The sequence below is a fragment of the Grammomys surdaster genome, unplaced genomic scaffold (assembly GCF_004785775.1).
Source record: "Grammomys surdaster isolate TR1022 unplaced genomic scaffold, NIH_TR_1.0 367, whole genome shotgun sequence".
Lineage (NCBI taxonomy): Eukaryota > Metazoa > Chordata > Mammalia > Rodentia > Muridae > Grammomys > Grammomys surdaster.
In genome coordinates, this window is record NW_021604786.1 from 3,301,688 (window position 1) to 3,311,601 (window position 9,914).

The following is a 9,914-nucleotide window of genomic DNA, read 5'->3' on the forward strand; positions in this document are numbered from 1 at the left end:
GGAGGGGGAGGGGGAGAGGAAGGAAGGGGGAGGGGAAAGGAAGGGGGAGGGGGAGGGAGAGGGAGGAGAGGGAGACAGAGACGGAGGGGAGGGGGGAGGGGAGGGGGAGGGAGAGGGGGAGGGAGAGAGAGAGGGAGGAGAGAGAGAGGGAGGAGAGGGAGAGGGAGGAGAGGGAGAGGGAGGAGAGGGAGGGGGAGAGGGAGGAGAGGGAGAGGGAGAGAGGGAGAGGGAGAGGGAGACAGGGAGAGAGATAACAGCCAAGACAATGAGGATACAGGAGGCCAGAGAAGCCTCTTCAGAAAGCAGCCTCCAAAGTAACTCCCCAAGCAAATTCACCTGTACCCTCTGGGACCAATCTTTTCAGCAAAAAAAGAGATCTGACTTTTTATAGCCTCTTATGGGTGATGAGAAGATTTCCCATCACATGATTTAGTTCAGTATAGCCTATGCAACAAAGACCACAGAGAAAAGGAGCCAGGTACTGGTTAAGACCACAAATCAGGGGCTGCTGTTAAGTCACCTCTCGGACAGCATCTTAATTCCGTGTCCCAGGGAGAGCTACAGGAAGGCACAGGCCTGATGCCTTCAAGCTGTGGGAATCTGGCATTTTTCAGTAATCACTGTCTTTTAGGGTAGGCCCATGTTCTAACAGGTTTCAGTGCAAGGTCGGCTGGCTCTACCAATCCTGGGCCTGTGGAGAGACACAATATCATAGCAGAGGGTATGGGAGAGCAGAGATGGTTACCTCACAACAGCTGGAAAGGAGACACAGAAAGGGAGTGGGAAAGAGGGGGAGAGAGGGGGAGGGAAGGGGAGAGAGAGAGAGGGAGAGGGAAAGGGAGAGAGCATGAAAGGACAGGATACCCTTGAAGGCATGGCTCCATTCACCTAATTCCCCCACCTAGACCCCCCTTCAAATCTCCACATGTACCCCAAAATAGTTCCCCCCACCACACACACACACACCTGGAGACCAATGCTTTAAGACACGAGTTTGTGGCCTTTTAAATTCAAACTATGGTAGGTAAGCAGAGGCCAGTGATCACAGCACTCTGGATACAGATCACTGTGAAGCAAGCAGATCACTATGAGTTTGAGGCCAGCCTGGGCTACATAACAAGCTCCAGGCCAGCCAAGACTACATAGTGAGACTCTTTCTCAATAAACTAAAACTAAAACCAAACAAACAAACAAACAAACAAACAAACAAACAGAATATATAGCTTTAAGAAAGAAATTATGCCCTTTGGGGAAAACAGTCCTTATAGTTCTCCTCTTGCATCGCTCTCTCTAAAATGTTTCTGTGGACCCAAGAACAAAGGCCAGCCAGGTCTGCTACATCAAAGCTGTAAGTCAGCCAGCATACAATGAGAAATAATACAATGATAAAGGGGTGGACCCCGTGTGCAAGGAGGATTTCCTAACAGAAGGATCCCGGTCACGTGAGTGCCTTGAGTCTTCTTCAATGGCTTGGAGTCTAGTGTGGCTGGCTCCTCCCTCTTTTCTCCAGTTGACATGATGAATCTCAAACTCACTCGAAGAAAGAGATCAACCTTTGATCACGTAAGTATTGGTTGATTTTGTTGGCTGGTTGCTCTTTACTGGTATTTGTGTCTAACAGTGGTGGGAAAAAAATAACCAAAACCCATTTGGTTGCTAGCCCAGAAAGACCTGGTACATGGGAACTCGCCTATGCCACAGACTCCTACAGAAGGACGCAAGTCAGTCCTTGAAGGGGTTAAGGGTACTTCGCAGCACAGGGCTAATCCTCACTTGCAACCCTGGCAGCATTCAAAACATGTTAAGCCAGGGGACCTGCCTGCACCAACTTGGTGACTTAGTCGGCTACTGACTCATGATGGCAGGTGGAAGGCTAGAAGAATAAAAACCAAAACTGGAGGTGGCAGCTGCTAAGTCTGCCTTGAGCCTCAGACCAGAGGACCAGAGGGTCCCCCATTGCTTCAGCAATGATGAGCTATTCCCCTCCTTGTACTTGGAGAATGTGGATGGGGTGGAGTGTTGGGGAGGGTAAGGGTGGGGGGATTGGGGATTTAGGGGGCTGCTAAAGCACATCTCAGACTTCTGCTGGGCATGGAAAGTCATCTGCTTCCGTGACCTACCATCCCTTCTGTGCTTGTCTGGATCAACCAACCACAGAAACAAGACCAACAGGAAACAGACACTGAGAGATTTATTGAAAGGGATCCGTAGGCTAAGAGCCAGGCAACACTTGCCTAGGTAAGCAAGTCTAAGATCAGTAGGGCAAGCCACCAGGAGAGGCAAGCTGGGACTCTCAGGTACAGGCTGAAGCTGCAGGCTGCAGGCGGAACTGCTTTTTCTGGGAAAGTCCATTCTTCTCTGGAGTCCACCCAGATCACCTAGGATAAGCTCTTTTCTCTGAAAGCTGATTGCGTACTTAACGTCTTAAAGAAAAAACCCAACAAGGCCAACTTTAGGACTTAAGTCACCAGAGAAGGAATGTAGTTTAGTCAAATTGACACAGAAAACTAACCATGTCCTCTCCCAGCCTCCTTCTTCAGCCAGATTCATCTCACCAGAATGTGCCGTCAACAGTGCATGTTCCAGCTCTTAGCATCCAAAGATTCTTCAAGGCCTACTGGTCTACCCATGACAACCCACCCTCCTGGCAGCCCACCTCAGACGATCTCAATAAAACTAGTCCAGAAAAAAAAAAATATGGGATGAGATCACTCAGTTGGTAAAGTATTTGCTTTGCATGATGACCCGAGCTCCTCTCCAGAACCTTCTAGAAAGAAGGATTTGGTGGTCTATGCTGTAATCCCATTTCTGGGAGATGGGGGACTAGAAGTTCCCTGGGGAATTTCCCCGGGACTCGTTGCCTGGGCAACCTCACTGAATCTGAGAGCTGAAGGTGTGTAACACCTGAGCAAGGACTTAAGGTTGATCTCTAGTCTCTGTCTACATGTGCCCAGATGCACATGCATGAATGCACACACATGTACACACAGCTCTGGTGGAAGACACTGAAAATAGAGGGGGTAGGCTGTCATCAATCACACTACAGGTAACACCCATACACAGTTGAACTTTTGAACAAGCCCAGACACACCCACCTGAGTTACAAATGGACCTTCCAAACACTGTTAAGCTTGGCTGACCTTCAGTACAATGGACTGCCCCATACGAAGGACCCAGACTATGCACTGATCAGAACGCCTGTCTCACAAGTCACGCAACTTCTAAACTCTTTGCTACGAGTAATGCTGCATTCTGGGAAACCCCGGAGCATATCTGTACGGCTGTTTTTTAAGTGTGCCTGCTTGAATTACAATCTCATTTAGCTTCCAAATAAATACAACTTTCTTGCCTTGGTTAATTTTATACAAGAAACTCCAGGGACGGCCCCACTCCTCTAGCAACCTTGGTATTTAAGAGGTATGGGCTCACTAGTTTTCTTTCTCTTCCTGTGTCTACTCCCTGAGTCTACAAGACCCAGAGTAGGTGTGTATTTTGTAAACTCTCTTGGCATGCCCACGGGGGTAGGCTGGGTCCTGCTCTACAGAACTTGACTCCACCCTGTATAGTCATTTTGCTTTGGCCCCAAGTGACTCCTTATAAAACCAAAGTTTCCTCCATCTCCAGGGTAAATGCTGAGAATGGATTCTACATCTTCTTCGTACAGATCAACAAAAACCATCCACTCACTCACGAGCTAACACAGTTGAATTGGGAACAGGAAGGTGGATGAAGATCCTATCAGATAAACCATACCGGGTGAGCTTATCCGTCGCATCAGATGTAACCTGCTTTCTTGGGCCATGTAAACGTGAAGGACACCAAATGTTGGGGCACGGAGACACATACTGATGTGTCGTCAGACAGCAGGTGTGGATCATAAGGTCATCAGGTGATAGACTCTCAACCATGTCCCCCATAGCCTCAACTACTCAGTGGGATCCCACCTGAACTGCTATTTACCCAGGCAGGCTCAGCTCTGCACCTTGATACAGCTAAGTGCCTTGAACTACCTGTACGCGGAAGCAACTTTGTAGTCTCAGGACAGCGCCATGACAGGGTTCATAGGTTAATACCCACTCACCTGCAGGCACTCTCTGCATGTGTGTTGGGCTCTCTACTCTTGCTTTCACTGAGCACTCGGAATTCCATCTTCTTGACCCCCCCCCCTTTTAGAGTTACTTATTTATTTTATGTCTATGAGCACACTCTCACTGTCTTCAGACACACCAGAAGAGGGCATTGGCTCCCATGACAGACGGTTGTGAGCCACCATGTGGTTGCTGGGAATTGAACTCAGGACCTCTGGAAGAGTAGCCAGTGCTCTTAACTGCTGAACCAATTCTCCAGCCCTTTCTTGAACCTCTTTTCAGCCATATTGGCAGATAGAAAAGTAGATAGATAACAGACAGACAGACAGACAGACAGACAGTGTGACATGCAATGTATCATCTAAGAGGTAATATTTATTAGTCAAAGTAAGACCAGAATAGAATGTAAGGCTCCCTGCTCGCCCACAGCAGCGACTACTAAGTGAAATCAGTCGTGGATGGATAATTAAAGTCAACAAAGCACTCACAGCTTGTGAATTTGTCATTCAGTAAGTTCTGACATTATAGAAAGATACATGTTCATCTATGTTCCCAGTAGAGCTTCTCACGGCGTCACCAGCACAGAGGGGACACCATGATCACATCATGGTACTGAGTTCATTTGTGTCATGTAACCAAGGAAGGAAGAACCCTCACTGGCCAGCTGGAGACATCTGAATTAATTAATTGTGAACAATTAATTCAGGCAAGTTGGAGAAGTAGTTTGAGAGATACTGTCTCAAAAAAAACTATATATGAATATTTGTGCAGTCCTTCTACTAAAAGATGTATGAAGGTAAAAATATACTTACATGTATAAATTCATCTTTACCAAAAAGAATGCAAAGATACCTATTTATTTGGGTAGGGGTTTTGACCACAAGAGCTACACCCGAACCAGAGTTGTATGATTTATTTCTCACGATCTAATGGTAGAAGCAAAGTCATTGCCAAAGGGGGGACTTACAGTATAGTCCATCTTACAAAAAAATCTTTTTTCAAGCAAATTACACATCATGGTTACTCTACAAGTGCAAAATTAAAACCTAAATAGATCTGGGCATGGTGGCACAGGCCTTTAATCCCAGCATTCCAGAAGCAGAGGCAGTCGAAGATCTCTGTGAATTAGAAGACAGCCTGGTCTACATATTAAGTTCCAGGACAGCTAGGGCTACATAGAGAAACCTTGTTAAACAAACAAACCCAACAAAACAATCATAACAATGAATAAAGTCTAAATCCAAAGGGCTCACAGAAGTGATGGTTCCTAATGTAAACTAATGTAAACTCTCTCATGAGACCTCAAGGGGGACAATCCATTGGTTGTGGGTTGTGGGTGTGGCATTGTGTAGCATGCACGAAGACCTAGGTTTAAACCCTTCAAACCAAAGAAAAGGAACAAAAACAAAACAAAAGAATCATGAGTCTAGGCCTCCTCTCCCGGCGACTTAATTGGAATACCTGAGAGTCAACAGCTAAGCAATTACATGCTTTCATGATTCAGACTATCTCCCTAACACACCAACCAGCAGGAAATGTACTTGTCCTGGTCCCAAGATCATGACGTAGGGCTTGGCTGAGATGCAGAGAGACCAAGGCAAACAGCAGGACAATAAACAAGAAGACAAATTAAAACATCCAGAAATGGCTTTGGGTTGAAGCACAGAGCTGCCACTGCAGGCTCCAGGTCTGACCTTCCATCTCACTCCGCAATATGACAAATGTCACATTGTGCTCCTTGTCAAACCTTGCTAGTCAAAAACGGCCCAATTAATGTCATACCTCACTCCCCCAGATTTAGCAAGAGAGAATGCTATAAAACAGGGCTAATTAAGAAGCCCACCCTGCCTCTTGAGTGTGTACTTCTAGTCTGTAATAAAACCTCCCAGACCATTGTAGAGTGGTACAAGCCTTTAATCCTAGCACTCTGGAGGTAGGCAGATCAGCTCTCTTGTGAGTTCGAGGCTAGCCTGGTCTATACAATGAATTCTAGTACAGCAAAAGCTACATAGTGAGACCCTGTGTGTGTGTGTGTGTGTGTGTGTGTGTGTGTGTGTGTGTATACACTTATATAATATATATTTTACATAAATATTATATAAAAATTAGACATACACATATATGTAACCTCCCAGTTCCTTATTCTGAATGCTTTCTTGATGCTAAAAAAAAAAAAATCCTGGAAACACGAGGTCTCTATTTGGCTTCTCTATATCTGAGACCTCTGCAGCCTTCTCTAGCAACAAAAGATATGCTGGCTGATTTTCCCAGAACAAAGGCATCAGGTAGGAGGATGGTCATTGTGGTTCTACAGTGAGTACTATACACACACACACACACACACATACACACTTCCAGAAGTGTTTGCTCTCCCTCTCTCTCTCTCTTTCTCTCTCTCTCTCTCTCTCTCTCTCTCTCTCTCTCTCTCCACCATTTCTTTTTAACAAGTTCCTCATTAAAGAGTTCTCAATTCTTCTCTTTTCTATGCTCATCCTCAGGAGCTTTGAGCTGCAGGTTCAAATCCCTCCTTATCTAGTAGCTGGTGTCAGGCTCCAAGAAGGTGCATAGCCTGCCCAAGGTCGCCTGCCTAAAAGGTGGTTGAGCCAGAACTTCAGTTTGACTCGGGTTATCCCAAGCACATTTGAGTATTGGTTTTCATCCTAATTTTGTCAGTGTTTCAAATTCCATCTATTTTCGTTTTTTCTTGTTTTTCTTTGCCTGAAGCGAAAAGTTCATTGATCTAAATAAAAGGCCAGCAATTTGGAGCTGCCTCATTTAGAATACATAAGCACTTTTACTTTGCTTACATTTATGGCATCAGAAGCATGTGCAGTAACAGCCCTTCAACTTATACTTAAACATTAATGAGATAATTTATTATCGGTGCTCTTGAGAATAACAAAGGAGGTTAGAGAGATGTGTGGGAAATGAGTTGGCACTGCCAAAGTGGCTTCCTGATACACTCAGGATTTATTTCCTGGAAGCACTGTGTGATGTAATTTGTTCTGCGCAGACAACGTAGTTGTTAGCCAAAAATTTGCCTATATACAAAAATGAAGCTCATAACAGTTTCTGTGTGTGTGTTTTTTTTAATGACCTCATGCTTGGGAAATACAAACATTTGAAAGAAAAATAAAAAATTGGATCAGATAACTAATATCCAAATAGAGTTGGTGCTTAACTTTTCCAAAGACCAGCCAGCCTACCGTGACTCTTTCTTCTCTGTGTTGTTCTATTAAGATGTGAACATTGACACAGATTATCAAAATGCTACCTTCAAGCACATCCAAAATTCTTGGCATTCCTAAACCTCTTAAGGGACTTAGAAGGGCAAGTTCAGCATCATAGAAGCCTAGACCTGAAGAACAGCTAAGGTCAGGCCTGAGTAGGTAACAGTAGAGGTTAGACTTGCTTCTGTGTCAAAGCAATCACATGATTCCAAGGGGAAAACATTAAGATGAATTACCTACTTTGCCTCTGGATAACAACTCTCCCAACAGCCCTTTATAATTCCAACCTTTCCCAGAATTCCACTCACATCCATATCTCTAGTTCTAAACCAGGCTGCTTTCTTAGACTAGATAAGGCCAAGTTTTTAGGGCCATAGTCTTTTGTCATTGTCATGAAACACGTAATAATTCTTATTTTTTTTTGGTTTTGTGAGACAGGGTTTCTCTGTGTAGCCCTGGCTGTCCTGGAACTCACTCTGTAGACCAGGCTGGCCTACTTAATAATTCTTAAGCAAGGATTCTTATTTCATATTGCTCTGGGGTTGATAAATTATGTAGACAGTCCTATTAAAATGAAGATGGTTTACCCTCACCATTGAGAAAATGTGGTTGACCTAGGGACATGGAGATGTTGACCTAGGGATGTGGAGATGTTGACCTAAGAACATAGAAATATTGGGGGGCTGAGTCAGTTTTTAAGGGACACCAACTTCAGCTTCTACCCCGATTCCCACCCTCCACATCCCAGATGCCACCTACCCTCTCCTCCCTCCTGAACTAACTCTGGGACAAGCCTTGTTCTATCATGTGCTAAGAAGCATATCATTGTAATTATCCTTGGACCCTTTTCTGGGAACCCCAATAATCACGGTTCTGTTTAAGAATTTGCTAATAGAAATGATGAAGTATAAGAATCCACTGTGAAAAATCTCCTCTCCATACCAGGTTGTTCTCCAGAAAGCCGAGTGTTCAAATCTCTTTATGAATGGATCAGTTACTAGCCACTCATGCTTTGACAATTTTACAAGGAATCTCGATTTAATTTTACAATGGCACATGTATATGTGTGTGTGCCTGAGTGTGTGTATTGCATGATATGTGTGCAGGTACCCACGGAGCCCAGAAGACATTGGATCCCCAGGAACTGATATTACAGGCAGTGTGGACCATTTCCTACCCGGACCATTTCCGGGTAGGAAGCTTCTATAAGAACAGCGAATATTGTTAACCACTGAGCCGTCTCTCTTACCTTGAAATAATTATTTAAAAACTCAAACAAATCCTGGGCAAACTTCCTGTTTCTCTGCAACATCAACTTTTCGCCACTTGTTTAGTCATGCTTAGTTTCTTATCTAAGAAGGTCAGAGGAGCCTGCCGGGTTTCCCCCACAGCTATGTATCCTGTTTTGGATTTACCAACTGGATGCATTGCCTTTCGTCCATAGCAACCCCTTTAATAGAGACAGACATATCTTTAAAAAGGGATGACTAATACAGGGTTATTTTAAGCAGACTTTCATAAACCCATTTTAAAACTCAAAAACACCTTATGAATCACCGCACCCCCATGTCCCGAGTTTCTCCACAGGATCAGGTTTCGCTCCTGGAATCATGACAAGTTCATAGCACACAGAAAGACCCCATGTGTACCAGTTCCACCTATGTCTATCTTAGCATACAGGAAGAAAGTCCATGTGGACCCTCCTATGCCTGTCTTAGCCCACTTGATGCTTAAATAGTGCCAGATAAGACGGAGCAAAAGTCATTAATAACCACTGCAGAAGTCAAACTGTGACTCAAGACACTGAAGTGGTATATGATCTTCACGGTCAAAAGGTTAACAAGAAAAAAAATTCCTTTCCTGTTTGTTTTAAGCACAGCGACCACTACAAACTGAAAACAACTGCTTATCGAAATAGTTTGTCATATAACCCCTGTGAAAAGCCCAAAGAGTGTCACCACGTGAGATATGACTGCCCTTGCTGTGGGGTCGTTTTCTGAGGAGGTTGCTGGTGACTGGCGGGCATGTGAACGAACCCTAGTCTGAGAAGGAGCCAGAGCTTGGAAGACATGGAGATCACCACCATACTGTGGATATCCCAGCACACTGTAGACATTCTGTACTTATATCCATGGGAATATCTGTGTCCCTCGTTAGAGGGTGTGTGTGTGTGTGTGTGTGTGTGTGTACAGGTGGAGGTCAGAAGACAACACTAATGTTCTTGGGATTAAGTCACCTTTGTTTTTCACGAGTCTCTAAAGGACCCGGAACATCTCCAAGTTAAGCTAGGCTGGCTGGCCAGTGAGCCCCAGGGATCTGCTTGTCTCTATTTCCCCTGCTCTGGGTTTATAAGCAGGGGTACTGGGGATCAAACTGAAATTCTCGTGCCCGACAAGGATTTTATAACTGATCTATCTCCCCAGTTGCTATGCCCTACCAGCCTCTTAGAGGCAGGAAGCCTGTGTTTGCTGCTCAACTTAACTTTTCCTTTTAAAGATTTTCTTTATTTAACTATGTGCAAATATGTGCCCGTGTGCGCGTGTGCCTGTGTGTGCCTGTGTGTGCCTGTGTGTGCCTGTGTGTGCCTGTGTGTGCC

General features: G+C 44.8%; 1 protein-coding gene across 1 annotated transcript in view; it reads right to left on the reverse strand.

Annotated features, from left to right (window-relative positions):
- The window catches only part of Slc16a9 (solute carrier family 16 member 9), a 28,431-nt gene that overhangs the window by 18,055 nt on the left and 462 nt on the right, over positions 1 to 9,914 (reverse strand). The window lies entirely within an intron of this gene.